At 38.2% G+C, this 23,516-nt stretch overlaps 1 long non-coding RNA gene across 2 annotated transcripts in view; it reads right to left on the reverse strand.

Moving 5' to 3' along the window:
• Positions 1-23,516, reverse strand: part of LOC117199845 (uncharacterized) — a 342,114-nt gene that overhangs the window by 60,586 nt on the left and 258,012 nt on the right. For both annotated transcript variants that reach the window (XR_004481185.2, XR_007479196.1), the window contains one exon: positions 9,799-9,887. This is a non-coding gene — a long non-coding RNA (uncharacterized LOC117199845). The remainder of the gene's footprint in view (positions 1-9,798; positions 9,888-23,516) is intronic.

The raw sequence follows: 23,516 nt of genomic DNA on the forward strand, positions 1-23,516 counted from the left end.
ATTTTCCACCTAAAGTCTAAAAATTCAGCTCTTCCTAAGTGCAGCTGCTCCATGAAAAAGAATCACAATTCCTGCCCCTTCGCTGTTTCAACTCAACAATGAAGAAAACAAAGAGAAACCTAAGAAGAAAGTTCTCCATTCTCTACTTTCATAACCCTCATAGAGGCAGAGCAGGAAGCGTTCGACATAAATATTCTCTTGCTGGATCCTATTAAAAGGAGATTTTTCAGCACACGATAGAGAGGCAAAGTATCAACAAATTGTCACTGCTCATCTGCTGGCTGCTCCTTAGTTTCTCGTTGAACCCCAAAGCTATATCCACATAGAAATCTTCTCCTCAGTGACTTTTCTGATATTGGTGTTGAGACTTAGTTCTACTTGTTTTTAATCTTACAAGGAAATTATTGGTTTCAGTTTATTGGTTTATTTTCAAACTTCTCCTAAAAGCAGAACTTACTGCATTAGGTTGATAATACTACCGATCGTTCTCTTTTACTAAACAATAACCCAGTTCTCTCACTGAGATAAACCTCACCATTTTGGACCTCAAAGTTTATCCAGTTCAGTCCAACATGATTTTCTCCTAAGAGCTTTAAACTTCTACATGGATGCAATTAAGACTCTGTCATTTTAGAGGGTTGGGCAACCACCTTTATCAGAAATATTGAATCAATCCCCTTTGAAGACCTCATCTTTTCAAAACATGAGCTATATCCAACATTGATTTCTAGAAAATTCCCTTTGACTCATGAGCTGGGCCTAGACATTGATTTTGGAAGATGGACCGACATTTTCTTACTAACAGGGTTTTGCTTTCTTCTCGTGATGTAATGTGGCCCTCATATTCCTAATACAAATTTATGAACTTTTCACTGCTGAATTGATGCTATAAAAACAAAATAATTTTCAGACCAAAGGCCATGTATGTGTGATTTTGACAGCCCTGTGTGTCATATTGCAAGCAATGATTTTTCTTAATATCAGCCACTGAAACAAAGTTACGTGTAAGTGATGTTGTTATTATATGGACCCACTGATGGCCAGGCTAAATGCAGTATGATTTCTCTTCTGGAAATTGTTTGCTGTCTCATCCTTATATGCATCCAGGCACTAAAAATCATTTTGACTTCAGCCTCAGGTTGCCCTGTCCCTAACTACGTGTTCCAAAACTTGCAAGGGAAATCAAACCATCCCAGAGAGAAGCTGTATCTATTTTGGATCATCAGATTATATAAATGATCCAGGTGTTTATTTGACTCTTTATTTTCCTCCTCTTAATTAAAACTCTTTGAAGTTAATTTATTGGCATTTTTAACCTATTGCACTATTTGCCTAAAGATGCAATTTTAAAAATTCCTACCAGGAGTAACCACAGCAATAACCAGGTGGCTTTCAGCAATGCTTGTTTATTTTGAATGCAACATCGTGGTCTTTTTTCATTTTTAATCTCACAAGGGGAAATCTAGCATTTGTACTTTTTTGGGGCTGTAATCACCGGAACAAACTCAAGAAAAGAAAACAGAGCCCAGAAGAAAGAGGGATAATTTACAATTAAACCCATGAAAATAAAAGGGAGAGAGCAAAGAGGGAATTAATGACTTAACAAGAGTTCAGTCCGACCTGCTCCACGGTTTTGCTGACGTCCTGACAAAACCAAATATCGCTTTGACCCACTTCAAGCTGCCCTAGAACTGGCACCTGGTCTCAATCTGGCCATGTGTGTGGGTCTCAATCTTTTCTTTCTGTACCTCTGAGAAGTAAAGGAAGAGAACTTTTAGGAATCTGAACTTATTTTTCCCTGTCTGGCTTTTTTTAAACCTGCTCCCTGCATTCTCTTTGTACATAATGATTTCTTTAAAAAATTTAGGCAATTTCTTATACATGATATTCAAAGGCATTTGCTCTCATTTTCTTTAATTGATTTTGCACATTCATTTGTTTCATTCATTCTTTCAATGGGCCGTTATTAAGGTCCAAACAACCTAGGGATTTGGGGAAAAGGGAGGCCCGCCAAAGTGAATTAGCAACGTTCTTGACTACTCCAGGAAGCTAAAAATCTCTCCCTTGTAAGAAGCTTATAAAAAAAAAATTGAGAGGACTTGGCCTTGGAATTTATTTGGCACGATGGAATCATTTTCAAGAAGCCGGGAGTAGGCTAATGGGGAGTGATCAGTAGGAAAGCAGGAAGAAGAGGGCACAGTCATCAAGGCGAGGGGAGCTTCCAGTTTTACAGAAGCTTAGGGCTCAAAGAGCAGAGCTGGAGAAGCTGGCTGGGGGGTGGTCACACAGCGAATGCCACTCTGGAGCAGCTGGAGTGGGGACCTGTAATGGAGAATCTCTCATACAAATGCCTTACAAATTTCATTTAGGATCACAGAGTTAGTAAGCTGAAAGTGATGGTGGAGATCCAGGCCAGTCCATACACGTTACAGATAAGGGACCTGAGGTCCCGATGGGTTACATTACAGTCTGGGGTCACATAACCAATTAGAGACAGCCTGGACAAGAACTCTTTAGAGTCAGCTTTTTTATTGCTTAAAAGCAATAGTATTCAGTAAGAAGGAGATAATAGCACAAGAAGGCAAGATTAGAAGACAAATAAAACCATACAGCATTTTTACTCCAGATTCAGGCTTGTTTTCTCAGAAGAGTAGAACTATAACTAGGACATGTACTATTAGAAGGAGTTAAGGGTGGGTCTCAAGGGGCTCCAGACTAGAAGAGAAGGGCTCATAGTACAAAGAACTTCTCCTGACCATCTTACCCTAAAGTGGTCTGTCATCCTACACACAGAGACCTTGGCAGCCTTCCTTCTGACTTATTCTTATCTAGAAATGGACAACCAAAGAATACAAGCTATGAAGGAAAGTCTATAATACAGCAGAGAATATATGAGGTAAACCAAGAAGAAAACATGACCCTGGAGGATACAGAGGAAAGAGACACTGCTACCTCTGAGGCCTGGAAAATGTGAGCAAACACTTAACTTCTAGTAACGTATAATCATAGTCACTGTAACACAGTAACACATGTTCAAATGTAGTCTCCTCTTGGGCATGGCTGATAGAAAGAATTTTGTTATCCAAAGATTAGATGGTGAAGGAAAAGAAATTCCAAGTAAATCAGATCTACCTAAAATGAGAATCAAAATTTTAATTTTTGATTGTGACCCTGTCTTCAAAATAAAACTAAATACTATAAAATGTAAGTTTACTGTATTTATAAAATTTTATCTCACAATTGCAACTACTAATTTTTAGAACAAATAATCAATTGTGACCGTATCTATTTATTTTTGAGGGAGAGGTATAATTTTTCCATATAGCTCCTTGAGTTATATTCTACTTTCTCAGCATGATCATTAAGAAGGTCATTTTTGCAGAAACATTTGGGAGGTCAATTCTCTCAAAGGTTTCTATTAATCCTTTGATATCCAGACAATTCTCTTTTGGAGTTACTATTCTGTTCTCTTCTACCATTGTTAACTTAAAAGAAAAACTAACAGATACTCTTTTGTCAAAGGCCTTCCAAAGTTTCAGTTTTTTGTCACCACTTAAAAATGCTCTGTCTTTGCTTGAGTCAAAGCTTTGTTTTGCAATTTGCCTTGTAGTTACATCACCTGCACTTCCCTTCAGAGGGCAGTCCTAGCCTGATGTCAGTTAGTGAGTTTATTTCAAGTGTACAGAGGTTCCTTCTCCTCCTGTTGGATTTTGGAACAGCTTAGGCTAGTTTATGTTCTGAAACTAAAATGCTAGTTGAAAGCCTAGTCATGCTCATACACATAAAAAATCCCCATACACATATACCTTCTGCAGGTTGACTTATCTCTTTCGTGTGCCTGAATTTGGGAGGAAAGGTGTTGCCACTACCATCTCACCAATTATGAAATCATGACCCCTGTGACTTCTGGAATAACAATTTCAAGGTTAATTATAAAACCTATAATGTGATGCTATAATTTATAGTGAATCCTTTGGTAAGGACCACTGTCAGCTCACCTGGAGGACATAAGCCCACAGAGGGCTGAGAAGTGGCTGGTAGAATTATGGGCTCCATAAATTATACCCCCTTTGCCACTAAAACAAATCCAGCGCTACAAATTCTGCACAGGGTGTGACTACAGAAGGATGTGGTTGGGTATCAGTGATATGGTGGAAGATTCTGTATCCACCTGTGATGGCTAATTTTATGTGTCAAACTGACTGGGCCAAGGGATGTCATATATTTGGTCAAACATTACTCTGGGTGTGCCTGTGAGGATATTTCTGGATGAGATTGGCATTTGAATTGGTAGACTGAATGGAGCAGATTATCCTTCCTAATGTGGGTGGGCCTCAACCACTCAGTAGAAGGCCTGAATAAAAAAGGCTGGATAACAGGGAACGCCTCCTGCCTGACTGCCTTGAGCTGGGGACATCACTATTTTTTTTCCTGCCTTCAGTCTCAAACTGAAACATCGGCTCTTCTAAGGTCTCAAGCCTACCAGCCTTCAGACTGCATATTTACACCATCAACTCCTGGTTCTCAGGCCTTCAGACCCAGACTGGAACTACACTATCAGCTCTCCTGAATCTCCAGCTTGCTGAGTGTTCTTAAGACTTGTCCTCCTTCATATATAAGTAAGGGAGTAGCTTCTGCATCAGATGTTCAAATCTCAGTTCTGCCGCATGCTAGCTATGACTCATCTACCTTCCCTGTACCTCAGTTTCCTCACTTGATAAACGGGACTAATAATAAAACCTATCCCGTAGGGTTTTTGTAAGGATCTAATAAGTGAAAACATGTAAGAGTATGTGGAATATAGTAAGTGCTCTATAAATATTAGCTATAGACTTTGATCTCAGAAACACATACAAATTATGACTCTTGTATTTATGCCCCTGAATTTGGCGTCTCCCAGAGCCCAGTCTGCTTACCGATGGGGTTTTAAGATCTGGCTCATGCTCTCTTCGCATCTCATCCCTGTCTTTTGTGACCTTTTGCTTGTTTTTACCTCTCTTAACTATCCTGAATCACAACCATTCCTGCAAATAATTATATCCCTGGGCTGACACTGTCACCCTGACCAACAGAATCCATCTCAGAGGTCCCAGAACTCAGAATGTGAAAAAATGGTAGGACTAGAAAGTAACTTTGAGAGCATCTACTGCAAACAGATTTAAAACTTTTTCTTTTATGGAGATAAAAGTTATATGTGCCTTTAGTAGTAAAATTCAGAAAACACAGAAAAGATCATCTTTCCTTAGTTTGCATGGTAGATAAAGTCACTTCGTTCTCCGGACTCCCACAGCAATTTTTAATAACCTTCTTTTATAAGTCAGTGGCTTGTGTTTTTCACTTGTCTTCCCTTGAGACTGAGGCCTTCAAAGCAAATCAGTGTATGTCCTGTGTCTGCCACTTTCATTCATGAATGGATGTATGACTAAATTACTAATTATATAATAGAATAAGTGGGTGAGTGAAGGAAGAAGACTAATAACATTTTTCACCACAGTCTTATCCTATAGGTGCCAAATCACTGGAGACTGGAATGAAAGTCTTAACTATAATTCAGGCTGTATTATATGTGTACACATTTTTATGGCTTACACTGAAAATTAAGTGCTTGATAATGACCTATTTCATTTTTATGAATGTGTAAATTAAGATAATAAAATCTGAAATTAAATTCACAGACCAGCCTCAATTCAGCCATATCCAGTTTTCCTTGCTATGTCCTTTCTAGGGCATTCAGCTCAGAATTTTAGCTCAGTATATTTGTAAATTTTCTGGGCTATCTCTTTCCCTGTATTAACTTTTTCACTGATTCCAATAGCTTCTTTTAGAGATGACTAAGTGATCCAAGGTTAGTTGTGGTAAATAAAAAAACAGATTCACAAAGGCATGTCTCTTTCTGTGACCTTCTCAGGAACTTAATGAAAATTAGCTCAAATATAAAGAGCTAATAAAGCACATTTTAAAATGACATGGAGCCTGGACCTTATCAAGCTCCTAGATCTATTAATAATTTGTAGGAAATAAAGCCTGGAGAAATATGGCGGTGCAGTTAGCAAAATCACAACTGTAGCAAAAACTCTACAAGGCAAAGACTGGTTCCTGAAAAAATAAACAAGGAGAGAGTGAGGTATGGAGAGAGAAGAGGGAGATGGAGGGGTAACCTATAAATTAAAAGAGACTTAAGATGTGCACCAACAAAACCCAGGTGTGGACCTTATTTGGATCTTGATTCAAGCAAACAAATGGTGAAAATAAAGTGACATTTATGAGATAATTGAATAAGGTACATTTTAAAAATCATCATCAGTTTTTAAAAGGTGAGAAAATGGTATTGTGATTGTATATTTTTAAAGTATTCTTATCTTTTACAGGTAAATATTAAATTATGAGTAAAATAATTTAATTTTTCAGCTTTCAGATAATATAGGAGGCACTTCTACTTTCAGCCAAGATGGAGTAACAGGGGGCCAGACTTACCCCCTGCCTAAAACTCCCTCTCCTCCAAAAAAGACAAAATGTATGAAACAATGGTTATTATGGCAGTGGACATCAGGCAACAAAGGACAGTATTCCCTGAGAGATAGGGGAAAAAAGAGGTGAGTCCTATTATCGCCACTGCTTTCTGCATTGAGAAAGCTTCTAGATAATGGTCCAGGAAAGATGTAACCCAAGAAGAGTCCAAGGGACTCCCTGAGTTGAGCTGAGAGTCCAAGGAGAGTATTGTTGGCAGGACAGAATACTGCAAATGAGAGATGTGCACGAAGAATCCTAGAGATACATGGCCAAGTCCCTGTTGAGTATTCAATTAGAGTACAGGTCAGTGCATACATGTGAGGAAAGTATCTTATGCTGGGGAAAGAACTATCCAAAAGAGTAAGAGGGAATAGTGCCCTGGTCTCACACAAGGCTGAGGTAGTGCCTGCTACCACCAACCAGACTGGAGAACCTATAATTCAAGGGGCATGGGGTTGAGTCTTGCCTCAGCAGTAGGGGATAATTAGACCTCGACTGAGCATTGCTCTGGACCTGTTTAACAAATCATAAAAGCAAGACCCAAAAGGATCAAACTGTTTCCAAGTAACTTAGCTGTATCCAAGAACTATGCTCAAGATTATTCATAAGAATACAAAAATATCCTCTACCCAGCAAGGTAAAATGTATAATAGATAGATAGATAGATAGATAGATAGATAGACAGATAAATAGAGATAGATAATGTATGATTTATAATAAAAAATTAGGTCTGCAAAGAAGCAGAAAAGCACTACTTATAATTAAGAGGATAATCAATCAATAGAAACTGACAAGAAACTAGCACAGATTTTAGAAACAGCAGACAAGGACATTAAAAGTTATAATAACTGTGTTTCAGATGTTCCAATGCAGTGGCTGGAGTGGCTATATTAATAAAAGAAAAAATAGAGTAAAAGATGAAAAAATTGCTAGAAACAAAGAGGGATGTTTTAGAATGATAAAAAGGTCAGTTCATCAGGAAGATAAAATAATTTATACATACATGCACCTAACATCAAAGCCTGAAAATACAGGAAACAAAAAGTGACAGAATTGAAGGCAGAAATAGATAATATAACAATACTAGTTGGCGATGCAATATCCCGCTCTCAATAATGGATAGAAAAACTATACAGAAAATTAACAAGTATATAAAAGGTTGAACAAAACTATCAACCAACTTGACCCTAACATCTGTAGGACACTCCACCCAACAATAATAGAATATGCATTCTTTTTAAGTTTACATAGACATTTACTAAGACCATAATCTGTTACATAAAACAAGTATTAATAAATTTAGAATAATTCTGTTATACAAAGGGTTTTTTCTGACCACAATAATATTACTTTAGAAATAAATAACAGAACAATATCAGGAAAATCCCCAAATATTTGTAAGTCAAACAACACATTTCTAAGTAACCCATGTGTCATAAAATAAATTAAAAGAGCATACACAAAGTTTTTTCAATTGAATGAAAATGAAAACATAGTATATCAGAATTTGTGGAAAGCAGCTGAAGTAGTACTTGCAGGGAAATACATGACAATACATGCCTTTATTAGAAAAAAAGAAAAGTCTCAAATCAATTACCTCAGCTTCTACTTTAAGAAACTAGAAAAAAAGAGCAAATTAAATCAAAGTAATCAGAACAAAAGAAATAATTATAATCAAGTGGAAATCAATTGAATGAAACACAAAAAAGTAGAGTAAATCAATGAAAAAAACTGATTCTTTGAGAAGATCAATAAAGCTAATAAACTTCTAGCTACAATGATCATGACACAAAGACAAAGAACAAAGCATCAATATCAGGAATGAGAAAGTGACACTATTCTACAGATATTAAAATGATAACAAGGGAATGTCATGAACATCATTATACATGTAAACTTGACAACTTAGCTAAAATGAACAAATTCTTTAAAAAACACAAACCATCAAAGCTCCCTCAAAAAGAAATAAATAAATTGAATAATCCAGATCTATTAAAGAAATCATATTAGTAGTTAAAATCCTTCCCACAAAGAAAACTCCAAGCCCAGATGAATTCTACCAAACGTTTAAAGGAGAAATAATGACAATTCTATACAAATTCCTCCAGTAAATTCAAGATGACAGAATATTTCTCAACTTTTTCTGAGGTCAGCGTTATACCAAAATCAGATAACAAAATCAGACAATGGCATTGTAAGGAAAAATATCCACAGAAAACAGAGATTCTTACAAAGTTATTGTAAGATCCAATGAGAAAACCAATGCTCAAGTCCTCTCTATTCTACCTTCTAATTATCATCTAAGACACTTCTTCCCATCCCAAGGAACTTTCAGATCCCCATCCTGTTGTATCTGGACCATTTCCCAAACCTCCTTACTGTCTTCCCTTTTACTTTCAATCTCCCAAATGCAGTACTCCAGATAGAGGTATCTTCTTAAAATGTAAATCTTGGCCTCAATGGCCCTCTGTCCCCAGGTTAGAGTCTAAACTCCTTGACAAGCTTATAAGATCCTTCATGATCTGACCTGCTGGTCCCCAGGCTCATCATCTTCTTCTTCCTCATGCTTCTTTCTGTGATCCAGCCACACTGCCCTGCTTGCCCTCCCCCAACATGTAAGTCAAGTGCTCGTTCTTTCTTCTGGACTCTGATATCCACTGTTCCCTCTTCTTGGAATATTTTCTCTACCCTACCCATCCCCATCTCATCTGCTTCTGGTTAACTAGACATATTATTTTTAAATAGGTAACAATTCCTCCATGGACTTTTTCTGACTCTTCCCACCACCCATCTCTGAGTCAGGTGCCCTCCTAATGCTCCCATAGATCATTTTGCTACCACTGCTACAGCATTCATTATGACCTATGACAGTTTCCTGCTTATTTTCTCATTAGGTTCTTATCTCTTTAAGGTCAGAGACCATGTGTTGCTCACTGAGATCCTCCCAACATCCAGAACATTCTGAGAGATAGAAAGGATGCTCAACAAATATTTGTTAAATGGATAATAGTTCCATTTATTAAATGCTTACAGTGTTCCAGGCCTGTGCTGGGGACTTTATAGGCATTATCTTTTTCTTAGTACATCCATCCAAGAGGTACTATTCTATATCCACTTTCCAGAGGAGAAAACTGATGTACAGAAAGTGATACAACTCATGTGACATCACAGATGTCAGATATATTCTAGAGTCAGAATTCAAATCCAAGTCAAGGGGTCTCTAGAGTCTATGCTTCTAACCACAATCATTTACAAAGTAATGAATGAATGATTTCAACAGCTACTTACTGAGTACCTCCCATATGACCTGGCCTGTTCTTGGTCCTGAGGATACTGCAGTGAATAAAATAGACCAAAATCCATGACTTCGAGCTTACCTACAAGGGGAGAAGACAGTCAATAAGCAAAATACGTAAATAATTTGATGTACTGTAGAGGGAAGAAAGGCAAGAAAGAGACATTGGGAGTCACCCAATTTTAAATAGGGTGGTCAGGGGAGGCATCACTGAGAAAATGACATGTGAGCAATGACACAAATGTGAATAAATGGACAAAAGCTCATCTAACATTTCACAATGCTCTTCAAGCAAAGACTTTCAGATAAATAACAAATGTGTGGTGTTTTTAGACTAAAAAATAATTTGTCTTATATTTGTATTTGTTAAATTTGGCAACCCTGCACTCATGGGCAAACCTTACCTCTATGTCAGACCAGGAGGAACTGCTTTTAATTACCAATTGTGGGTCTATGGGATCTGTGATTTTCTGACTATTCTGAAAGATGAGATTGCAGGGCATTGGTGTATTAGCATGCAGCTTTAGCAGTTTTCTCCTTGACAGGGCACTCAGCTCCACATCAATGTCTCCTATAAGCAGGAAATATCATCTTGTAGATCTTGACAGATGGGTCTTGCCCATGAGGGAGGACATTTAGGATGGTTCATACCAACTGGCATATCAACAGACTTTGAAAGAGAGCTATTAAAAATGGGATTGTGTTAGCTCTGATTTATGCTGAACAAAATAAGCAAAACAAGCAGCCCATCAGAAGGAAGATGTAAGACATTTAACATTTGAGGACTTTGAAAGGCAGAAGAGTGCATAATTAGTTCTTATTTTGCTAGGTTGTAAAATTCTTTTCAGAGAACAGCTAATAGTAGAATGATTTTTCATTGAACGTAAAATATTATCTAAACTTGTGCAGAGCCAGATGTGTGTACAAGAGGGTTTCCTCTTCTGTGCTCTAAACTATACAACCACATGGCAAACTCTAAATCGAGATGTTATAACAAGTACACCCCCTAATCATATGCGTTTCAATTCTTCCCTTAACTCCAATCTCTGTAGGCTCTTACCTGACTCATCCTTCATGTGACAAGCATAAATGTCACTTCCTTAGCAAGTATTCCTGCACCTCCAGGACTCCATTAAATTTCTGTGTTATCTGTCCCCTCTCATAACACTTAACACACTGGTAATTAATTGTACCGTCTCCAACTTCCCCAGTAGACTGGTGTCATATATTCATCTCCATTACCATCTCTCTAGCACCCAGCTTGGTTTGGGTAAATGGATGGTGCTCAATGAACTGAACTGACTACAAAGTTTTCAAGGCACTGGCAGCCTCACCACGCTGAACTGACAATAGAGTCTGGTCTAACTTTCAATGAAATCAGACCCACAGCAGAGTCAAGAAGAATGGTTAATTGCAATTCTTTAAATAACGAGTCTGTATAACACTGTTTTTTTAAGGGAAAAAATTATAAACATGATTCATTGAAAAAAGTGAAGCCTAGAGACTCAATAGTTTATCTTCTAAGATCAAAGGAATAAAGAGAGCTAATGTATACATGGTAGCTTAGATTCTTCTTTCTTAAATAGTAAGCTGAGTACACATTATAGGATGACTAAGAAATTATGATCAACATATGTACAAGTTGATCCCACATCCAAGAGCATCCACTTGTTTTCGTAACTTACTCACCTGACGATAGGATTTGATTTCTCGTATCTCTTCCATATCTAGTGTTCTAGGTCTCCAGGATGCAATCCAGACTAAAGAGGTATTATGTCCACAGGAATAATAATATGTGTACAGCTAACCCAGGGTTTCTCAACCTCAGCACTGTTGATATTTGGACAGGATAATTCTTTTTGTTTTTAGAGGGAGGACTGTCCTGTGCATTGTAGGATGTTTAGTAGCACATCTGGACTCTATCCATGAGATGCCAGTAGCACCCCCTCCCCAAGATGTGACAACTTAAAATGTTTTTAGATATTGTCAGATATCCCCTGGAAGCAAAACTGACCCCAGCTGAGAATCACTAAGCTAATCTTTACTGAGTGCTTAAAACATTCCACCATTCTACTAAGTACTCACAGGAGCTATCTCGTTTAATCTTTCCAAAAATTACTATGAGATAGGAATAATTAGTATACCCATTATATAGATGGGGAAATGTTTAAACATTGCTTAAGGTCACACAGCTGGTAAGTAGTGAAACTCAGGATCATTGTCACTACTCTACTTCAAGTGGTTTGTGGGTGGAAAGGAGTACACTGGGATTTGGTGAGGGAGAGCAAAGTTCATACTAGGTGTTAGCTAGTGTGAAGGATTTCTAACTGTTTTCCAGCAAAGGCCAGCTAGGGACAGCTAGGGACAGTTAGGACTTCCTCATAGGACTTCACGAAGGACGTAACCCTGGGGCAATCAGAACTAGTCAATCTTCATTTTCTGTTTGTGAGCCTGCCAGCTGTCTGCAGGCCACATGTTTAAGTAAACAAGAAAGAGGAACAGGAAGATGAAAGCTAAAATTAAATGATTGTTGTTATTATTTGTTCTCAAATATTTAGAAATACTGAACCCACACAAGGTTAGTCTATCGCTTGTGTGTCAGATTTCAACAAAGGGTGCCAGACAAAATTTGAGGCCAAATTTCTGATCCCAGAGCTCCCTAGTCCACCCCTGCCCTCCATGTCTGGAAGAGCCAGAGGAAGAAATTAGACAGGCAAGGTGGAGCAAGAAGTCTCTGTGTGTGGTAAAGTTGCTTTATGAGCAGTCCCCATCCTGCACCAGGAAAAGCAAAGCAATCCCAATGACACTGGAGGAGACTCTTGAGAAGATTCCCTGTCGGGGGGTGGGGGTGGGGGAAGTCCTCCAGACTTGGCTGATGGTAGATACCTCAACTACCAGGACAGTTAGTCTCTCAGCAGGATGATTAGTTAAAAGCCCTCCTTGTAGGATGCAGCCCTGGCTGGAGAGGCTGCTCCAGAGAGAAGATTAGAGGTTTCCTGCAGAATATCCACAGGCCAAATTCCTGGCTCTAGACCTCCCACCCTAAACCAGGGCTCCAAATCTTTGAGCACTACTAGGTCTAACTCACGGGAAACTCTACCACAAATACACCAGGAAGCATGTACAGCAATGTACACGTACATGTACACTTCTGACACTAGCAAAACCTGGATACAAACCCAGATGTTTACGGATGGGAGAGGCAATGGCCAGCTTGTAGACAGTCACACAAGAGAACACTATATAGCATTCAGAATGAATGAAGCAGCCTTTCACTTCCAGATGAGATGGAATACAGGAACCAGGTTTACCCTCCTGCCTGAAACAACGCACACACACACACACTCCACCAGCATCACCACCACCACCATCACCACCACCACCACCACCACCAACAAAACAGACACACTATATCAAATCAAAAGTTTTCAAGACACTGGAAATCAGGCAATGAAGGGCAATGATGTCTGAGAGACAAAAAACAAGTGACATGAGCCCTACAATTACCTGGAGCTTACTGACTTAAAAGAATTTCTAGGCCAAGCACAGGAAAGGCATACCCAGGTAAGGGCCAGCGGACTCCCCAATATTTGCTCATAAAAATACAAATTGTGTCCTATAGAGATGCCGTTGATATTGCCTGTAAACACTGACCATTTTAACATTTATATGTAAATTCATTTCAGCATCTTTATCTGACTATATATATGTGTTCTTTTAATTCTCCTTTGAACAGTTTTTAACATCTTACAGGCCTCCTCATTAACTAATGAGTTAAATAAATCTTTGACCCATGCTCATTTTACGTTTATGTGAGAGTCATGATTTTATCTTTTTAAAAAACCCATATTCTTTAGCATGTGAACTCAGGAATAGCCAAGGAGACCAGCTACCCACACTGGAAGGGGCACTTATTGAATGCCTACTATATCCTAGGCACTTTCACATATGTTATGCAACAATCTTGGAAGGTACATAATATTACTGCCATTTTTCAGATGGCAAAAACTGAATTCAGAGAGGTTAAGTAATTTTCCCAAGGTCACAAAGCAAGTAAGATGTGAGGTTAGGATTCACACTCTGGTGTGAATTTCTAAAGCCCGTATTCTCACTGCCTCAGTTTGTTTTCAAAAGGGAAGTGTATGAGCCACAGAAATATGAGTGCACTTTAGGATTAAGACAATGATTTTTTAGGATGCATGAAAGAAACATAATTAGCATTTCTATATTTTATCTAAAAAACAAATTAAATCTTGCTAATACTTAATAAATGGATTGACACTTGCACCATCTCCCAGTTCACATATTACATGGGGATCTCGAGGTCTCCTGAGGGAAGAAGAGGCGGGGGGTGGGGGGGGGTTCCCTGACATGGAGAAGTTAGCAGTGGTATTCTCAGGTACATATTTACCCCCAGATACTGCAATGCCCAGTGGTTTAACATTTATTCATATACGTAGAGTGACACAATAAAATCTAGTTTCAACTAAATTAACATTCATAAAACAAATAGCTTAAAGGAATTTAGAAAAAAAGTATCAGATCTAAGAAAATACTATAATACAATTGCAAGAGAACAAGAAGAAAATAGTAGAACTCTCTAACATTCCTTAAATATTATTATGATAGCAATATAGATTAAAAATAATAAATAATACCTATAAATATACTGATGTGCATGTTCAGCCTTTATTATTCTTCTGATAGAAGTTGCTTTCAAAAGTTTGGAGCACTCCCCGACCCATGATACATCTCATAATAGTGAGAATAGAAAAACAGATCAGTGGAACAGAATAGAGCTCAGAAATAGACCCACATAAATAGAGTCAATTGATCTTTGATAAAGGAGCAAAGGCAATAAAATGGAGAAAAAGAGAGTCTTCAACAAGTGGTGCTGGAACAACTAGACATCCACGCGCAAAAAAAAATGAATCTAGACATAGACATTACACCCCTCACAAAAATTAACTCAAAATGGATTATAGACCTAAATGTAAAATGCAAAACCATAGAGCTCTTAGAAGATAACAAAGAAGAAAATTTGAGTATTGCAAAGACTTTTCAGGTATAATACCAAAGTCACGAAAGAAAGAATTGATAAGCTGGACTTCACTAAAATTAAAAATTTCTGCCTTGCAAAGGCACTGTCAGAGGAATAAGAAGGCCAGCCATACACTGGGAAAAAATATTTGCAAAAGACATATCTGTGATCCAAAATATACAAAGAACTCTTAAATTCAACAATAAGAAAACAAACAACTCAACTGAAAAATGAGCAAAACACCTGAACAGACATTTCACCAAAGAAGATATACAGATGGCAAATCAGCATATGAAAAGAGGCTAAAAAGTATACATCATTAGGGACATGTTAATTAAAACAGCAGTTAGATACCACTACACACCTATTAGAATGGCTAAACTCCAGAACAATGACACCACCAAATGCTGGCAAGAATGTGGAACAATAGAACTCTCATTCATTGCTGGTGGGAATGCAATGGTACAGCCACTTGGGAAGACAGTTTAGCAGTTCCTTATAAAACAAAACATACTGTTACCATATGACCCAGCAATGGGCTCCTTGGTAGTTCCTTGAATGAAGTGAAAACTTACGTCTACACAAAAACCTGCACACAGATGTTTACAGCAGCTTTAATCATAATTGCCAAAAGTTGGAAGCAAGCAAGATGACCTTCAGTAGGTAAATGGATAAACAAACTGCAGTACATCCAGACAATGGAATACTATTCAGTGATAAAAATAAATGAGCTATCAAGCCATAAAAAGAGTGGAGGAACCTTAAATTCACACTGCTAAGTGAAAGACGCCACCAAAAGGCTACATACTGTATAATTTCAACTACATGACATTCTGGAACAGGCAAAACTATGGAGACAGTTACAGGATCAGAGGTTGCCAGGAGTTAGAGGGAAGGGAGGATGAATAGGTGGAGCACAGGATTTTAGGGTAGTGAAACTATTCTGTAAGATACTGTAATGGTAGATACATGTCATTGTATTACATTTGTCAAAACCTGTAGAATGTACACCATCAACTGAACTATGGACTTTAGTGATTATGATGTGTCAATGTATGTTCGTCTACTGTAACAAATGTACCACTTTGATGTGGGATGTTGATAGTGAGAGAGGTTGTCCATATGTGGAGACAGAGAGTATATGGGAAATCTCTGTACTGTCTGCTCGATTTTACTGCTAACCTAAAACTTCTCTAAAAAACACCAGAATAAATAAATACACACACAAGTTGACACACCAATAAGAAATTTTAAGCACAAAATGTTTTGGAAACAAGTGCCCGTTTTGTTATAATTAAGGTACTGGAATCCAAATGATTATGAAAGTATAATGTCAATTAAAATCTGATTTTTAAGAAAAAGTCCTGGACATTTTTATTCAAGGAGTTATTAGATACAGAGAAACAAAGAGACTGGACAATGCAATAATGTAGCAGTTTGCCAAATGCCATTCTTGATCAAAGTAGGTTTTGGGGTTTTTTTTGGTAAATTAATTTTTATTGGAGTATAGTTGATTTGAAAGTAGTTTTTTTTTTTTAAAGCTTCTTAGGCATTTTTTTTAATTTAAAAAAATTTATTTATTTTTATTCATTTATTTTTGTCTGTGTTGGCTGTTTGTTGCTGCGCAGGGCCTTTCTCTAGTTGTGGTGAGTGGGGGCTACTCTTCGTTGCAGGGTGTGGGCTTCTCATTGCGGTGGCTTCTCTTGTTGCAGAGCACGGGCTCTAGGCATGCGGGCTTCAGTAGTTTTGGCATACGGGCTCAGTAGTTGTGGCTTGTAGGCTCTAGAGCGCAGCCTCAGTAGTTGTGGTGCACAGGCTTAATTGCTCCGTGGCATGTAGGATTTTCCCAGACCAGGGTCGAACCCTTGTCCCCTGCATTGGCAGGCAGATTCTTAACCACTGTGCAACCACGAAGCCCGAAAGTAGTTTTTAATTGCCATAATAAAAATTATTCTGACATGAAAACGTATATATATATATAAAACAAGAAAGAGTAAAATACTTAGAATTAAAATAAATGAAGGCACTATATACCAATATTTGTGGGAATCAGGTAAAGTGATACTTAAAGGAAAAAATTATAAATTTGAATATATTTATCATAAATCAAAAAGAAATAAAAATTAACTAATTATTCAACTAAAGAAAGCTAGAGAACAAGCAACTGGGTAAACATAAGGAAGCAAATAAAGATAATGGTGGAAATCAATGAAATGAGAGAACTTAAAAAATTTAAATGATTAAAATAAAAGTTGACTCTGAAAACACTAATATGCTTACAAAAGCTTACAGTAAAATTGATCACGAGAAAGAGGAAAAACACAAACAAAATATGAAAAGAAAAAGAGACAACCTCAAAGCAGAAATTTTTAAAGTCTTACAAGAGGATTATTATGAATAACTATACACCAATTAATTTTACAACGTAGATGCAAATGCAAATTTTCGAGAAATATATAACATGCTAAAATTGACCCTAAAGAAACAGAAAAGTTGAACAAACTGATACCATTTACAAAGACTGAAACAGTAATTATCCCTCTACGCCTTACAACTTTCACACAAAGTATTTTTATTGGTGAGGTTTATCAAATTTTTAAGGAACAGTAAGACAAAAGACATTCTGGAGAAAAGAAAAAGAGAAAAGGTGTCCAATAAATTTTTTCGAGGTTAGTATAAACTTTTTACCAAAAGTAGATATGGAGAGCACAAGAAGTGGAAAGGTTTCTTAAATAAGACACAAAAAGACATGATATAAAGAGAAATTATTTATTCCTTTTCAACCCTTTGATAGCAGTTAGTATATGCCAGGCAGTGTTCTATGTGCTTCACAGTCATCCTTTTATTTAATTGGCATAGCAACCCTATAAACTAGGTACTATTATTACACCCATTTAATAGGTAAAGAAACTAAAACAATGTTCCCAATATTATACAGCTAGTAATTGATATTTTGATAACCTAAAAATGAAGATTTCTACTTTAAGGAAGAGCATCATAGATAAAATTAACAAATTGTTTGAAGAAATTAACAATATGTAAAACTAACAAATGATTAGTATCTAGAACAGATAAAGAACTTCTAAATATCAGTAAGAAACCCCCCCCCAAGTTTTATAGTTACCATGGTTGCAAAACAAATTACTCCCAAATTTTCAAACAGTACATTTGTTTTGTTCATGGATTTGCAGTCTGGGGAGGGCTCAGTGGGGACAGCCCATCTGCTCTACTCACTTTTAGCTGCAGTGTGAGGAGAGCAAGCTACAGCCTAGAAGGCCAAATACTGACAGTTTTTATGTGGTCCATGAACCAAGAATGGTTTAAATATTTACTATTTGGCTCTTTAAGAAAATGTTTCCTAGAGACCTCCCTGGTGGTCCAGTGGTAAAGAATCCACCTTGAAATGCAGGGGATGAGGGTTCGATCCCTGATCAGGGGACTAAGATCTCACATGCCGTGGGCCAACTAAGCCCGTGTGCCACAATTACTGAGCTCGTGCTCCTCAACTAGAGCCCGCGTGCCACAAACTACAGAGCCCACGTGCTCTGGAGTCTGCACGTCACAACTAGAGAAGAGAAAACCCGCACATCACAATGGAAGATCCCGCATGCCTCAACAAAGATGCCCCGTGCCACAACTAAGATCCGACACAGCCAAAAATAAATTAAATAAATAAATCTTTAAAAGGAAAAGAAAATGCTTTCTGAACCCTGTCCTAAAGGCTCAGCAACTCATGTGTGTCACCACTGGCAAGCAGGTGAATGCTTAGCTAGAGAGGTAGGTGGGTACATGTAATACTGTTTTGTCATGTGGTCTAGGCTTCCTCCAATATGGTGGCCGGATTTCAAGGGCAAGAAGAGACAGAGAAAGAAAAAGAGAGGAGGGGAGGAGAAAGAGAGAGAGAAGCTGTATTACTTTTTATGACCCAGCTTCAAAAGTCATGCAGTGCTTTCTACCACATTCTATTCACTGAGGTAGTTACAAAGTTCTACCTAGATTTATGGAAGCGGAAGTAGACTCTATATCTTGATGGAAAATGACAAAGTTCTGGAAGTGAATGTGGAATGGAAAATATTACTAAGGCCATTTTTAGAAAATATAATCTGTTGTAAGAGGAAACCCAAAAGAAATGTGCAAAGAATGTGAGTAGGTATAGCAGGTAAGCCTGGATGACTAATAAACATATAAAGAAATACTCAATAACCAGAGGAAAGCAAATTAGAATGATGACATCTCATTACTGTCTACAAGATTGGCAAAATTTAAAACAAAAATCATGTTGGATAATATTAAGCACCATCAAGGTTGTGGAGGAAACAGTAAACTTCATGCCCTTATAGTAAATTGTGCAATTTAGTGGAAAGCAATTTGGAATAATTTAGTTAAATTTTGTGTATATGCTTATAATCCAGCATTTCCACACTTGGTATATATAATAGAAATACTCTCATAGGCATAGCCAAGGAGGATGTCTGTTATAACATTGTTTGTACTAGCAAAAAATGGGAACAGTTAAATTCCCACCAATAGGGGAATGAATAAACAAAATGCAATATACACAAATCATAAAATTCTATGCAGCACATTGATATAAATATATCTCAAAAATGTAGTGAGTGAGGAAAGTAAGAAGTAGACAGACAGGTACAGCATGGTATCATTTGCAAATTGAGAGCATAGGGAAAGGGACCCACACAGAAGATGGATTAAAATTAGAAATCAGGGAGAAAAAGGTCAAAAATTAAATTTATTTTTCGAGGAAAGAACAGATTACTTGGAGAGCATACTGGAACATTTTTCTTAGGCCTCACTCCTGGAAATGCTGCCTTAGTGGACCTGAGGTGGAACCCCCAAATCTGTATTTTGGATCAGGTGAGTTTAGAAATCTTAAGATTTCTTAAGATTAATCTTAAGAAATCTTAAGATCAGGTGATCTTAGACTAATCTTAAGATCAGGTGAGTTTAGAAAACATTCTTTAACATGTTCAGAGTTGCAAGTAAGTTTAAGTTTCAAATTCTGGTTTGCAAGCAACAGAAACTGACTCACTCTATTACTGGAAGGATCTCAGGGAGTTCAGAGAACTGTCAAAAGGGTACAGAACCTGGCGTGGAAAGAGCAAGAACCCCATAACTCCAGAGGGTTTGGGGAACAATAACTGGAATGAATGGAGACCAGTTGTTTCCCATTCTTTTTATTGCTTTGCTCACAAAGCAATTTAAATTTCGTGTAGGAAGTACCTTACTGGCCTAGACAAAGTCATCTTAATTAATAGTCCCACTAGCTTGTATTAAGTGGGAAAAGGTAATTCCCTAAAAATAACCCAGGGTGTTGTTACAAAAAGAAGAAGAAAAATGCAACGGACAGTGACAAAGCATTAATTTTCCACTATGTCAAGGCGGAGAGGAAAGAACCAGAAGGAGGAAATGGAAAGATGAGCAAGACTTTGCAGCTAAATAAGATCTAGGTTCAAATTCTGGTTATGCCTCATCCTGTCTTTGAACAGTTTCCTTAACCACGTCTATGAGCGTTCCTTAACCCTCTTAAGAGTTATTCTGTCATGTGCAAAATGCCTGGGATGACTGGTTCTTTCCTTGCCTGGCATTAGGGTAAATGGTCCATTGTGCTCATACAAATGGGCTGGTAACCATGGAGTCCTGTAGGAAAGGCTCATGCACATGGGCTTTCATCACTGGGAATGTAAAGATGCTTGAAACCAGTCTCTTTACAGGCTGTTTTTAGGGTTAATGTTTTGAGCCTCTGTCTTGAGGCAGCTGGAGACTCTCAGATGAACCGTGCAAACATCTCAAACCTTTAGAACTTCCTATCACCATCACCATCATCATCATCATCATCATCATCATCATCATCATCATCATGATCATCTCAGGACTCGTGTGCTTTCCAGTCTTCTCTTTGACAGCATATTTACACTCGATGAATACTTTGTACACAGTAAAAGTAAATAAACCGTTTTCCTTCCTTAGACTCATTTGCTTAAAAATGAAGGGCTTAAAACAAAGATTAAAACTAGCAATGTGTGGGCTTCCCTGGTGGCGCAGTGGTTGAGAGTCCGCCTGCCGATGCAGGGGACATGGGTTCACGCCCCGGTCTGGGAAGATCCCACATGCCGCGGAGCGGCTGGGCCCATGAGCCATGGCCGCTGAGCCTGCGCGTCCAGAGCCTGTGCTCCGCAACGGGAGAGGCCACAACAGTGAGAGGCCCACGTACCACAAAAAAACAACAACAACAACAACAACAAAACTAGCAATGTGATCACTTATGAACAGTGCTCTCAGATACCTGCTGCCCTCATTAGTCTTGCCAGCTCCTATGGCTCCTCCTCAGTCCTATGGTGCCTGCCTCTGTGAGGCCTGTGATAACAGGCAGATGTAAACAATGAACTCCACCAGGAGCAGAGTTTAGGTCAGTCAGTTGGGTCCTATAGGAAGGCAATGTTCTCAAGAGTTCTGCCACTGCTAACTTTAAATATGGGTGGCCACCAAAGTTAACAAAAGTTCAGCTGGTTAATCCACCATGAAAACCAGATTCCCGATCCTCCTGGTGTTATCTCATCCTCCCTTACCTCACCCAACTAAAGCACCCATTCATTATGTTGTCAGGTTTTTTAATATCCTTTGAAAAGTTATAGATGGCATCCACCCACAGAATACGCAGTTGGTGGCAGAAAAGAATGGTGGGGAGAGTTTGTAAGACAATGAGATGTCAAGAGTATAGGGCTTCCCTGGTGGCGCAGTGGTTAGGAGTTCGCCTGCCGATGCAGGGGACGCGGGTTCGTGCCCCGTTCTGGGAAGATCCCACATGCCGCGGAGCGGCTGGGCCCGTGAGCCATGGCCACTGAGCCTGCGCGTCCGGAGCCTGTGCTCCGCAACGGGAGAGGCCACAACAGTGAGAGGCCTGCGTACCGCAAAAAAAAAAAAAAAAAAAAAAGAGTATGAATGTTCTGGAAAGATTAGAAATGGCATATACATAAGGAGAAATCCAAAGAGGTATTGCTGATAAAGACACAGAGGCAGTCTGGGTAAGGAACTAGGATACACAAAGAGGTAAGGACAACAGAATTTTCTTGAGATTTTTGGTGCAAATATATTTGGGCTACACTTGGATTTTGTAACAGCATTTTTTTTTTTTTTAGATGTTGGGGGTAGGAATTTATTTATCTATTTATTTATTTTTGCTGTGTTGGGTCTCTGTTTCTGTGCGAGGGCTTTCTCTAGTTGTGGCAAGCGGGGGCCACTCTTCATCGCAGTGCACAGGCCTCTCACTATCACGGCCTCTCTTGTTGCAGAGCACAGGCTCCAGATGCACAGGCTCAGTAGTTGTGGCTCACGGGCCTAGTTGCTCCACGGCATGTGGGATCCTCCCAGACCAGGGCTCAAACCCATGTCCCCTGCATTAGCAGGCAGATTCTCAACCACTGCGCCACCAGGGAAGCCCCTATAACAGCGTTTTTAATTTCTATAAAATTTTACAAAAGTAATTCTTATTAACCAAATTCACCCAAGAAATTACCTCACTGTATATTCAGGGAGAACATATTCATTTCTGGGACTTGTCCAGGGAAGTAGTTTGAATAAAATGATACTATGAGCAGATCAAACCAACATATAAAATAATTTCAACATTAAAAATTTCAGTTTTGGGGGGTTCAAGATCCTTCTTTTCCTCATACCACTCTACTTCATTCCGTGTGTGTGTGCGACTCCTAAAATAAGAATTTTTAAGATAGTATAAATTATGGAATACGTATTCATCTGCCCAAAGGGATACTATGCAGCCATGAAAAATTATGTTGTAGAATAGAACCATATTTCTTAAAGTATGGTTTGAGAAAGAAGGGTATGGTTTGGGAAAGCTAGGAGTGCCTATGAAAATTACAGATTCCTGAATTTACTTTAAACTCCTTGGTTCAGGGTCTCTGGGCAAAAGAACTAGGAATGGGCAGTTGAACATCCTTCTCAGGTGGTTCTTGGGCATAGCAAAGGTTTAGAGTCACTGTGGTAGAAAAATATGTAATGTTTTGAGGAAGTGTCTTTATATAATATGTGTAATGTGATTCTAATTTTGTAAAACAGAAAAAATGCATTAAAATGCTCAAAATATACACTGGGAAGTAGAATGACATACGCCAAATATGAGCAGCTGTTACCTCTGGAGTGTAGGGTGGTAACTTTTATTTTCTTTCTTTCCATGTTTTGACTTTCACATTTTTCTGTAATGGAAATATATTAATATTACACTAGGGAAAATCTTAATTTTCCTTGAAATATTGGTATTTGTATGGATTCTGAGGAAGGTCTTACTGATAGTGTCTTGTTGTAAAACAAGAATAAACCAAGAGTCAGGAAGATGGTTACCTGACAAGGATAGAGCATAGAAAAGAAAAAGCGTCCTCTCAAGTTAAGAACAAGGTCAGGGGTGGAAAAGGGATATTAAGGGGGTAGACAGGAAGGACAGACTTCAATCCCATAAGTTACATGTTGGATAAGACTTGAAACCGCATTTTAAGCCTTTAATGTTTGGGAAAATATGTTTAAACATCTCACAGGAAAAAGGTTAAACCACAAACTACAGACCCCATTCTCTGTTGTATTATTTCCACCTAACACTACTCTTTATCAGGATGTATTTACTGAGAAAATATTTTTCAT

This window comes from Orcinus orca, chromosome 9, assembly GCF_937001465.1.
Source record: "Orcinus orca chromosome 9, mOrcOrc1.1, whole genome shotgun sequence".
Lineage (NCBI taxonomy): Eukaryota > Metazoa > Chordata > Mammalia > Artiodactyla > Delphinidae > Orcinus > Orcinus orca.